General features: G+C 37.6%; 1 pseudogene; it reads right to left on the minus strand.

Annotated features, from left to right (window-relative positions):
• Nucleotides 1-261: 261 nt before the first annotated feature.
• Nucleotides 262-2,081, minus strand: LOC140515871 (peptidyl-prolyl cis-trans isomerase FKBP7-like; annotated as a pseudogene).
• Nucleotides 2,082-13,085: the final 11,004 nt, after the last annotated feature.

Consider the following 13,085-nt stretch of genomic DNA (forward strand, 5'->3'; position numbering starts at 1 on the left):
AAAGGATTTAAGCACAAACACTTTGTACACTCCACGTTAATAAATATTAGTTTGTCCTTACACCATTTTTTAAAAATTTTCCACTACGTTTAGGGACACATTATAATTTAATACCAAAAATTTACATAAAGTTCAGAAATTTATGTTCTTCAAGGTTATCAAAATATGACCTCATAGAAAAAAATAAGAAAAATTTGGATAAAAGTAATTTTGTACATAATACAAAAGACAGTCATGTGAATTTAGAAAGATATGCTAGAGTTATTCATGTTGATATACATTATATTTCTTGGAAGAATTGAAGCCATTTCCATAGCAGTAATTTTTCTTAAAATTATCTTCTAACACAGAATCATGATATGACTGGTCACATGGTTTATCCTCTTTCTCCAATTCCTTTTTTAATGAATAATTGGTCTCCATTTCAGAAAGTTACTTGTCATTGTCCACATCGATCTGTTTAAATGTTTCACTGTTTCAGGGTTCTTTGGTCACAGCATAGAGTTCAGTCTTGAAAATCAGTGTTGTATCTGGTGGAATCAAGCCTTGTCCTGACCTATAAGCAAAGAGCTAAATAGTCAATGATGATTTCTAGAAAACTGATTTTCGTATTTCTAATTTGTCCAGCTATACTCTCCTGGTCGCAAGAAGAAAACTTCCATAGCCTTCCTTTCCATAGGCCAGTGAAGGAGGTATTGTCACTTTTCTTTTTTCTCCAGAACACATACCCATCATAGCAATATCTAGGTCTTCGATACCCAACACCAGGAACAAACCATTTTGGATGACCTTTAATTTGTGTCTGGCTGCAGTAGAATTGGGTGCTGTTTTCCCATGCCATCAAAATGGGCATTGAGCAGGTCCCCCTTCCTGCTTTTGGGAGAATAGTTTTCTGGAAGATGAAAACCTTCTATTTTCACTTCATCCATAACTTCCTCTACATTTTGTCCCTTAAAGCATTATGTGCATACGAGGTTGTCATCGGGTAACAGGAGCCAGAAATGGTGGGCAGGAGAACCTGCACCCTGGGGTTGAGAGTAAGGCCAACAGTGGCAGGATGACAATCTCCCTGGAGATTTTTGATTTTCCTGTGAGGGGGAGAAAGTACAGGGGAGGAGAGGAGGGAGAAGGGAGGAAAAGCAGAAGAGGGAAAAGGAATGGGGAGAAGGGAATGGGGAAGAGAAAAAGGAAGGGGAAGAGAAGGGAAAGGGGAGAATGAAAAGGGCGAAGCAGGATAAGGAGAAGGAGAGGGGATGGGGAGGAAGATGAGGGAGAACATAAGAAGGGAAAGGGAGAGGGGGAATGGGAAAGAGGGATGGATAGGAGGAAAGGGAAGAGGAGCCTGGGGTAGGAAAAAGGAGAAGAGGAAGAGAGGGAAGAAAAGGACATGAGGAGGAGGAGAAGAGGGAGGAGAAAGAGGAGAGGGAAAGGGAAGGAGAGAGGAGGAAAAAGGAGGAGGGAGAAAGGAGGGGGATGAGGAGAGAAGTCAGGTTGTACTTAGAATATTTTTATGCATTCCTCAGACTTTACCAAAACAATTTCAAGAGAGAAAAAGAAGTACTACTAAGAGAACTTTGCAATTTTTATCCTGAAACTGATGCAGTTGAAGGAATTCAAGGAGCCCCCAAAGACCAGAGTATCACACAGGGTCATCATGAATGAATTCATGCACTCAAGCATTCTCTAAGTAAAGTTGTCAAAGGTTTATTGTAACTCCAATATGGCAGGTAGAGCTCCTAACTAAGGTAACTTGCATTCCTTAAGGAATTTGCAACTTAACAGGAATGATGCTAAAGCTTATATAGGAAAAGTACTGCATTATCTGACAGAAATGCTAATTGTATGATAACTTACAACCTTGGTCACTGATCTCATTCACTACTGCAAACTAGGGGAAGTGGATTCTCAGGGGTGTATTTTTGGTCTGTTACCTCTGTAGCAAGATAGCTTTGAGAGTTGATGTCTGTAGCTTGAAATCTAGATTTCATATAATAACTGTGGGTATCAAGATAAGATAACACTGTGGTTACAAGGAAATCCTGTTTTTGCAAGAGGATTTCTTCAGAGGTCAGCTTGTTCATGGGGTAGGGAAAGATAGTTTTTTTGTTTTGTTTTGTTTTGTTTTGTTTTGTTTTGTTTTTTTCTGGGACCCACTCATGAGTCTTTGCTAGACATAGTGTCTGGGCTGGGGAGAAAAGTGTCAGGGACAGAGTTTCCAAGTTGGGGAGAAATGTGATATTGGAAGTGGGTCCAAGCACAAGCACCCAAGCACCCTATCAAAAAAAGAACCTGAGATGAGGGATTATTTTTCTTTTATATTAACAACCTAATTAAGATCGAGGTTTGTTGCCTTCCTATTTCCTTATTCTGGGACCAGGAGGTCAGTAAGTCTCTGAAGTGCAGGGCTGATAAAGAGATTGGTCTAATCCTTTGGGAACATTCCTCCAGGATTGTACCCAACTAGTAGAGGTTATTTCTGACTAAAGTGTAAATAGAACCTAATCTGGATGAATTCTAGCCCTAAAGCATTAGGCTCCTCTCATGGTTGAACAGGAGTGGTCTGGGGGGAGATGGATTCCTTTGTCCATATTGCTGGAGGCAGCTGATCAAGTCAAGTTCTCAGCAAATCTCCAAATTCCCTTTCCCTCATTACTTACTCACCAATCAGGGTTGATTTTTCATCCGTAAGGGACACCTCCTTTCCCAAAGGTATTTAAGGATTCAGTTATCTTCGTGGTTTTGCTTTTCCTTACCAAGAAAGATCACTATCAATTTGATTATTTGCTAGCCTCATTAACAAATTACTTACTAATTACCCAGAAACCCTGTGTTGGCCTTTTCATTCATAAGAAACCTTCAATTTATAATAAAATCGTTTTTAAAATATGGATTTAATGTAACTGGAAGGCATACTATCATCTATGATTAAAAAACACTAATACTTAACAAAAAATGTTTATTCAAATAGAGTTATTGAAGCAGAAAGGTGAGAGTCTCTACCCTGATCAGACCAAACGATAGTACTTTGTTCAGCTCTGGGACCACATTTTAGGAAAGGTCACCAATAAGCTGAAGGTTTTGTAGAGCAGGGCAACCAGGATGATTAAGGGTCTTGAGTTCATGCCATTTAAGGATTAGCTGAAAGAACTTGGGATCTTTATTTAGGAGAAGATAGGATTTAGCACAGACACTGTGGAGTAAGGATCAGACTTCCTTTGCTTGGACTCAGAATAGAACTAGGAGCAATGGGTTTAAGTTCAGAGGTAAGAAAAAACTTCCTAACAACTAGACCCACCCCAAAGTGGAATGAGTTTCCTTGGGAGGTTGTGATGTGACTACAAACAACCCCTGAAGAATTGAAAATAATATTAAGGGTTCATTTTGCAATACTTTGTGAAGCCCCTAGTACATTCTGTAACCTAAAGGTGCTTTAAAGTTCTTTCCTCTTTATCTTGAACTTGTACCAAAGAATTGCTTTTGTCTCCTTTATCCTGTGTTCCTTGGGTTCTTTAATTTTTAAACTGCATCCTCCTACCCTGTCCTTAAATCCTTAAACCATAAAGAATTGCTTTTGTCTTGTTAATTGTGTCATTCTTTCCTGTCTTTAATCTTTAACCTCCATAAAAACCTCTAAAATGCCATCATCATGCTGAACATTACTCCCCCAAACATCAGTCTCGCTTAGCTTTCTTGCTAAGGAAGCCCATGATGGTTTTTCATATAAAATAAAAAGCTCCCCTTGGCTAAAAGAAAAGGTCTAAGTGATTTTTTTCACAGAAGATCCAGTTCTTCCAATTCTAAACCTCATCAGTTGGAGTTAAATAAGAGTTAGTGAGGTTTCCCTCACTTGAGATATTTAAGCTGAGCATTGTTTGGCCCTCCCAAAAGAGGGTCAAGATCCAGCTTAAGCAAGAAGAAGCAGCACCCTGGTTGGCATAACAGATATGCCTGGTGTGCTCTCTGAGTGAACCCGAAGCTCTCCTTCTGAATGTAGCTGACTGTAAACATTCTTCTGCCAAGGACTAGGTTTCACCTGATATTTCCCTTATCTGAGCACTGTATGATATTTTAGACATTATCTTGAATAATGGCACCCCTCTTCCCTTATTGTTTATGAACACTATGTGACACTGATGTTTTGACATCTTTGTTTATGGTAGAAGAAACCCAGACTTCATGGGCCTCCTCTTGAAACTATGATTTCAATTGACACTCTGGCACCTCTCTTATCGCTTTATGGACCCCATCCTATTATGGCATTCCGATTTTATGTCACTTCCATGTTTATGGTTGACACATAGGTAGATTATAAATTTGACTAACATAGGCATCCTGAGCTCAGAAGTGGAAGGGGGCATGCTCTGAGGGTATAAATGTACCTTTTCCATACAACAGAATGATAAACAGAAATGTTAGAATATACCTAAGAAATGGTCAACCAGTCTGACACTGTTCGTGTAGCCTTTCTCATGGGGAAACTTATAAAACCTGCTTTGTTGTGGTTTATGAATAGAAAAAGCTTCCAGGACTCTGAAGCTATTTTCAAAAGGTCTCAAACTGCTCAATGTCTTCAGCCAAAAGTTTACTGGATTCCTATTAACTCCTTAAAAGGAGAGACCACTTTTCATTTAGATTCTCACGTACACATGTATGTTATTTTGTGCCTACTGATGCCTAAATGACCCAGATGAAGAAAAAAAATCAGCTGTTGTCTTAAAATTAAGCAAACAACTGAACTAAAAATTCCAAATCCTGGATGAGGTACAAGAAATTCCCGAACCTATTTCCTCGGTTGAATTATGCCAATGTTGTTTGTGTTCTGGATGAACTAATCTTGACTAGAACAATGGTTTCATAAAAGAAAGACAGAACACATTAAAATAACAGTACCCTTCAATTATCCCTGGTTTGAATTCACAATGAATCTGACTCCCATAGGTATGATTCTCTAGCTGAAAGAGAATAAACAGCACATATACAGCCTAATTCCACTTTTTCAACCAAACCTCTGACCAGGCTGACAAAGCAAAATCTTTCTGTTTTTTCCTGTTTTGTTTTTTTTTTTTTAAATTCAAGTTTCTCTATGTTTTTTGCCTCCCTCATTCATTCATTCATTTACTTATTCATTTATTTATTTCTTTATTTGTTTGTTTATTTATAGTTTCCAACATTCACTTTTGTAAGAATTTGCATTTTAACTTTTCCCTGTTCCCTCCTTTCCCCTTCCCCAAATGGCATGCAATATGGCTTCATTCACATGAAACATTTGTATTGTCGTGAAAGAAGAATCAGAAGGGAATGAAAAAACCAAGAGAAAGAAAAGAGAGAGAAAATTGTATGCTGCAATCTGCATTCAGATTCCATATTTCTTTCTCTGGATGTGGATCGCACTTTCCATTATGAGTCTTTGGGAATTGTCTTAGATCACTGTATTACTGAGAAGAGCTAAGTCTATCACAGTCAGTCACTCCATGATGTTGTTGTTACCATGTACAATGTTCTTCTGGTTCTGTTCACTTCACTCAGCATCAATTCATGCAAGTCTTTTTAGGTCTTCCTCAAATCTGTCTGCTCATTCTTTCTTTTAGCACAATCATATTCCATCACATTCATATACCACAACTTGTTCAGCCATTCCCCAATTAAGGGTATACCCTCAATTTCCAATTCTCGGTCACCACAAAGAGAGTAGGTATAAATATTTTTGTACATGTGGGCCCTTTTCCTTATTCTTATGCTCTCTTTGAGATACAGACCTCGTAGTGGTATTGCTGGATCATGGAGTCTTTTCTTTGATAATCCTATGGCATAGTTCCAAATTGCTGTGCAGAATGATTGGATCACTTCACACCTCCATCAACTATGCACTAGTGTCGCAATTTTCCCATATCTTCCCCAGTACATGTCATTTTCCTGTGTTGTCATATTAGCCAATCTGATAAGTATGATGTGGTACCTCAGAATTGTTTTAATTTGCATTTCTCTAATCAATATTGATTTAAAGCATTTTTATAGGACTATAGATAGCTTTAATTTCTTCCTCTGAAAACTGCCTATTCATGTTCTTTGATCACTTCTCAATTAGAGAATGGCTTGTATTCTTATAAATTTGACTCAGTTCTCTCAGTGACTTTCACCTATGATCTTCAGGCAATTCTAACTGGGGAAGTCTAACTGCAGTACACTGGTACTCTTGTAAAGGCTATTTCCACTAATATAGCTGAAGGACTGCCCTTTCTCCAAAGCTGTGCACAAAAAGGAAGCAGCTTTCATCACAATTTAAAACCTTCAACAAAGGCGTAGGGAAAGTGGGCCCTCCTTGGATACCAGGAAATGTATGCTTTGTCATAACAAAATAATTTTAAAACATTAAATCCCCATTAAATCAAAATAAAAGATTAACAAAACTGAGAAGGAAAACAGACTTTATTACTAAAGAAACTTACATGCTAGTTTTGTTTAGATTGGTGGAGGTGGGAAAGGAATAAACCATTTGCTAATTCGATTGGAAAGAAAAACAAATTACCAACGTCAAAAATTCAAAGAAATTTTAAAATATAAAGCAATAAAAGAAAATATTAGAAAACCATTTCACCTAATATCTGCCAATAAAATTCATATTGAAAGGAAATGGATGAATATTTATAACATTAAAAAGGCTCAGACTAGTGTAACAAGTAAACGAGTATTTAAAGTGTCCATTTTTCGAAAAAACAAATTAAAGAAGACATACACAAAACAGCTTGCAGGAGCAGATGGATTTAAAAGAAATTTCCATCAAACCTTTAAAGAACAATTAGTTTCAATATTACATGGACTGTAAGGAAAATCAGGAAAAGAAGTGTCTGCAAAATTCCTTCTATGATGCAATATGGTCTTCCAATCTTAACGAGGGAGAGTAAGAAAAAAATGAGAAAATTATACAAGAAGAATATATGATATGAAATTTTCAAATGAAATATGACAACAGCAGCATATCACAATGGTTATGAGGACTACAGGGCTGGCTCAGTATTATAAATATTAGTGATGAGAACAACAACAAATCATATGACTATATCAATATACTGAGTAAAAGCTTTTTCATGAGATAAAACATTCATTCCTGTCACATTCCCAAGAAGCATAGGCATAATTAGTATCTATCTAAAACCAAGAGCTAGTATTCCGTGTAATGGGGATAAACTAGAGTCCCTTGCTGTAAGACCAGGAGTAAAGCAAGGAGGTTCACTAACCCAAACCAGGAAGATACAAAACAGAGAAAGAAAATTATAGACCAATTTCTCTAATTAATATAGATGCAAAAATTTTAAATACTATTTTAGCAAAATGAGTACAGCAATTTGTCACAAGAATAATGCATTATGGTCAGGTAGGATTCATACAAAGAATGGGGGGCTTGTTCAATATTCAGAAAATTATTATCATTATTGATCATACCAGCAATAAAACTAACAGAAACCACATCATTATCTCAATAGATGCAGAAAAAGCTATCAACAAAATACAACTTTCATTCCTATTAAAAACACTGGAGAACATAGGAATAAAGGGAACTTTCCAAAAAAATAATAAGCGGTAACTACCTAAAACTTTCAGAAAGCATTACATGTGATGGAGATAAGCTAGATGAATTTCCAATAAGAACAGGGGTGAAACAATGACCTTCATTAGCACCACTATTATTCAATATGGTACTAGAAATATTAGCTGCAGAAATTAGACAAAATAAAGAAATAGAAGGAATGAGAGTAGGCAAAGAAGAAACTAAGTTGTCACTCTTTGTAGATGATATGATGGTATACTTAGAGAATCCCAGGGATTCAAGTAAAAAACTACTTGAAATAATAACCAACTCTGGCGAAGTTGCAGGTTACAAAATAAACCTGCACAAATCTTCTGCATTCCTATATATTAGCAATAAAGTCCAACAGCAAGAGATAGAAAGATTTATCTTTTCTAAGTGGAGAATGGCATATCCAATTAATTTAGCCTTATCACAATAGCAGTGTTTCCTTAAACATATCAAAACAAATTTAATACATTCTGTAATTTCACATAGATAGTCCCTACACCTTCAAATTAACATACATTAATATCTCTTTTAGATGAAACAACCTTGAAAATCACACTCCTATTTTTTTTTATAAGATTCTCATTTGCTCAATAAGGATTCTACAACACAGAAAATTTTCCACAGGGTTTTATAAGAACTTCATGTCAACGCACTGAAAAATCAATTTGCATAGTTCCTGGAAATTATAATTATAAACCATAATATGTTTTCATAATAGCCAAGATTTCAAATGGAAAAATCTGCTGTCATACTAAATATCATATCATCTAACTTCATCAGGTCCTTTTCAAAGCCCAATTCATACTCAAGAAGCTTCAAATTAAAATTGCTTTGAAAACATTTCAACCTCACAGTTGTCTTTCAAATTTAAAAATCTAAGAGAAATTCAGAAATACAATCTTAGAAATCATGTTTTAACACACACAACAGATTTCATATGACATCAATTGTATTTCCAGGTTATCACATATAGAAATTATTCATCTTATTACCTATGTAATTAAAACCGCTTCAAACTTACCAATGACATTATACACAGAAAGTGATATTAGATGTAACATATACCAGGCGTTATGTGAAGCATTTTACAATCATTATATTATTTTGATCCCATAACAACAACCATTGTTGTTTTTACTTTTACAAATTAGGAAACGAGTCAAGCAGAGAGAAAGTAAAATTTTGCAACTGGAACAGAGAAGTGTGGTGTTTACCAAGAGCACAGAGGCTGGTGTCCCAGGGGTGATGATTCTTCTAGGCAAGCAGTAGGGAATGCTGGCCACAGGCCTGATCCATCCATTTCTCCTTTTCTGCATCCCTGCAGAATATACTTATCCTAGGGCAGTATGCAGCTGCTGGGACAGGGCGGGCAGAATGTATGAGATGTATGTGATATTCCCAAGCTTTACCTAGAACGGTGGGCTCCAAGGTGCCCAAGGGCACAGGACTGTTAGAATTATTGCCAATCTGTGAATTGTTGCCCTTACACTTCCTATTGTCATTTGGGAAAAGGGGATTTAAGTTTGCCCTACACTTCTCTTGCACTCTCTTAATCTGATCTGGGATGAGAGGGGTTAACATAACCCTTGTGGCTATTAATTATCCCCATTCTGAGATACTCTCTAAACTCTGGGAGGGAGTGGGGAATGCTCAGTGATCAGGATAGGGAGGCAGTGTTTTAGCAAGATGAGCTCCTGGAGCTACCCACAGTCTTAGGAATTGTATTCCAATAATTCCAAACAATCAGTTTCCAAACTTTTTAATGATTCATCTCACAACTTACAAAGTCTGCTAAGATGATTTCAGCTGAAACGATCTAGCTTTTCATTGTAGTTCCAGGTTGGCCAGACCAGAATAATAAGGAAAAGTCTTAAAGCTTTTTTTCTTTTTTTCCCTAGCTGCAGCCCTTGGAAATCTCTGGCTGCCTGCATTTTAAATCTTACAGGATAACAGATTCATTCAAAGCACGCATAATACAGACAGAGACATACACTGACAGACAAATTGACAATTAACGACAGGACAAATACACATAGAGCTCACAGCAACAGAGAGAGGGGGAATCATAAGCTTGTGAAAAATCCCCATCGTGAATTGACTACTATTATTCCAAGGATAGGGGGTTGCAAGGAATGAAGACCTGCCAGAATAAGGGTGGATCTTGCACCCTTTGCTCGGAGCACCGCTAGGGTCTTTGGAAGGGTGGGGAGCCTTGGTGCGTCCAAAGTTCCTGACTTTCTTAAAGCGACAGGCACCATGGGAATAGGTTCAAGCCTCTAATCTATAGGTGAATTGTAACTGTCCTCCTCAAGACCAGAGCACTTAAGGGAGAGAGGGGAGGGAGCAGGAGGAGGAAGCAACCCAGGCAGAACAAAGTTATCTTCCTCAAGGCTAGAGCAGGTAAGGGAAGGTGAGGAGGGAGGAGATAAAGGCTAAGTGCAGTCACCCTACCCAGATCAAGGTCTTTAAGGGAAGAGAGAGGAAGGAAGGAGGGAAGGAATAGGGCAGAGAGAGTGAAAGGGAAGAATAAACTGGGGCTCTTGGGGTAGAGGGAGCTGGCCAGTTATTGACTGGTGCTGAAGCAGCTTTGCGAGCCTTAAAGGCAGACTCTTGCCATTTGTTCTTCCTCAGCTATGTCAGCAAGCCCAAGATGAAAACATTCCAAATGATGGCTGGATGTTTTCTTGGCATTTGAACTAATTTGATTTAAGATAAAATAACTTTGACCAGTCCAAAAGGGCCCTATCTTGCGCAATATAATTTAGCCCATCTTTAGTTAATTGCCACAAGTGCTCGCAAAACTTGGAGTAATTTTCTTAAGATTGACTGTCAAAGGAGACCTAAATAATGCAAAGTGATTTAAGCCTAATTGGTCCCCGCCCCAAAGCTAGCTTAAAGAGAATTTTTGGACTTCAACCAAACTAATGGGAACGCTTTGGAAGCTGGGAAGAGGAGGACTTACCCGACCCCGTCAAGGTTTAAGACTTCATAAAAAATTAATCCTGAGACACCTAAATCTTGTAGTTTTGTGAAGTGGGGAGCTCTTACGTCCTAGTCCATCTGTACCAATCCGAGTCACAGCACCATACCTGTCGACCTGAAAGCTTGGTTACAAACAGCAAACAGGCTAAATACATATTGCTTATTCCCTCAAAGTTAGCAGTTTCATGATCATGGGGCCAGAAAAACTTCTGACTGTCTGTTACAGAAATGACCAGACTTAAATCTGTTGAAGGACAATTAAAGAGTGTGTGTGTCCTTCACCATGATGGTCTCCATATGTGTCTAACTATACCATGAGAGAGAAATTTCTTAATTGGATAGGTTGTAAATACAATAAGATAACACAGTTGATAAAGTTTTAATTAAAATTACCAACCAGGATATGTGTGTGTTGTTTACAATTAACCTGACATAACAGTATATTTCCACAAATTGTGAAGATAAGGAAAAAGTTCCATTATTCAAGATAGTGACTCGGTTTAAGGGTCTCATCAGTTATGCTAAGTTGGTCACATCTGGCCTTGTTGACCTGAGAAGAGGAATTCTTTGAGTTTCCTTCAGAGAACAACGATGTTAAGTCCAGGCTCTTCTTCTCATTGATTTATTCAAGCTCTGGCCCTTATTAACGTCCAACAAAAAATCTTAAATATTATCATTAGTGACTAAGGACTGATTTAAAAAGATTATTTTTATAACAGAGAAGAGGAACTAAAAAAAATAAACAAACCGGGAAAGTTGTTTTGAACACAATTCAACTGGATAAGATGGGTCATCTGACCAGTTTGGTTTTTTCAGGATTTCTTAAACTAAAATTTCAGAGTGAGATAAAGCCAGAAGTCCTTTTTCTACAGGCCATGCCGTTTTGTAACCAGAAAGCTTACTTGGAAAGAGAAGTGTGTGGTCTGCAGTTAGCAGACCCCTATTCCCTGCCCCATCTACCAGCTGCCAACCTTAGAAGATTCTATTATTCAACTTAGACTTAACCTATCGCTAAAGAAAAGGAAAAAAAACCTTATCCACTAAGATTGGAAAAAGGAACTTCATCTTGTTTTGTTTTTTTTTATTGTTATTTTACTTGTTTTCAATGTTCTACAATCACTTCCATAAATCTTAGAGTTTTTCTTTCCCTCCCCCTCTTTTCCCTTTATCTCCCAACTCCCTCCCTGAGACGACATAGAGTTATATGTAAGTTTCATACATACATTCCTATTAAATACATTTTCACCTTAGTCATGTTGCATATAAGAATTAAAATGAAGGGAAGAAAGCAAAAAACAAACCAAAACATAAAACAGAAGAAAAATGATCTACTTCGTTCAGCAATCAAATTCCATAGTTCTTTCTCTGGATGTGGAAGGCTTTTTGTCTTAAGAGACCACAGGGAATTTTTAAGTCCTTGCATGGCAATGAAGTACTAAATCTACCAGAAAAATTTTTCGCCCGCTGTGGTTGTTGCTGTGTACGAAATTCTCCTGGTTCTGCTCCTTTCATTCAGCACCAGTTCATATAAGTTTTTCCAGGACTCTCTGAATTCTTCCTGTTCATCTTTTCTTATAGCACAATAGTATTCCATTACATACATATACCACAATTTATTCAGCCAGTAAGGCAGAAACTAGGCGTAGATCAATGGCTGATGTCTTACACAAGAATAAAGAGTAACTTAATCTTTAGCCAATCCCCCCTTCTCCAGCTGCCACAAAGGGAGACTTAGCCTTTCAAAGTCTTATAGTCCTTTGATTGCTTTATTCCTACAAAGGAGTGAATTCTAAGCAATAGGGAACAGCTGATAAAAGGCATGAAGACAGCAGGTATGATGTTTAGAGGAATTACAAATAGGAGAGTTTGGCTAGAAATAGGTTGCATGGAGGGGAGAAATATGTAAAAAATCTGAAAAAGGGGGCAGAAGAAAGAGTTCTCCTGTGCAGGTATATGTCAAACTCAGGAGTTGGTTTTTGACTCTAGATTCCACTGAAACTTTTTGAACATCAGAGCGTCATGATCACACCTGTGCTAGATGAACTGGAAAGGAGAAGCCAGGAAGACTAAATTTTAAGGCTGCGGTTCTTTAAGTACTCTAGCAAAAAGGTCCTGAACTAGCTGTGGATGGTGATGGGGAAACGCTGTGGGGGGTGAGGAGTGGAAAAAAATTTTGCTTATCTTTTATTTTAAAATCAATCGTTTCCAGCCACATCTCTTCCTGCCCACCACCCCAGCGAGCTTTTCCTGGTAACAAAGAAAAAGTTAAGAAAAACAACTGATTTGGCAATTACACACACAACATTCCAAACCCATAGTCCCCCACCACTCCAACGGAAAGAATTTCTTCCCCTGGGTCAATTATAATTGGCCATTATAATTAGTTGCATGAGTATTGCTTCTACATTCACATCATCTCTCACAGGACTTGGCAAATGACCACATTTTGGGGATGAGGAAGGGTAAATATTCAAGGATGGATCTTAAGCTGCAAACCTGGATTGAAAGGAAGGATGGTGGTACTGTT

The sequence above is a fragment of the Notamacropus eugenii genome, chromosome X (assembly GCF_028372415.1).
Source record: "Notamacropus eugenii isolate mMacEug1 chromosome X, mMacEug1.pri_v2, whole genome shotgun sequence".
NCBI classification, from domain to species: domain Eukaryota; kingdom Metazoa; phylum Chordata; class Mammalia; order Diprotodontia; family Macropodidae; genus Notamacropus; species Notamacropus eugenii.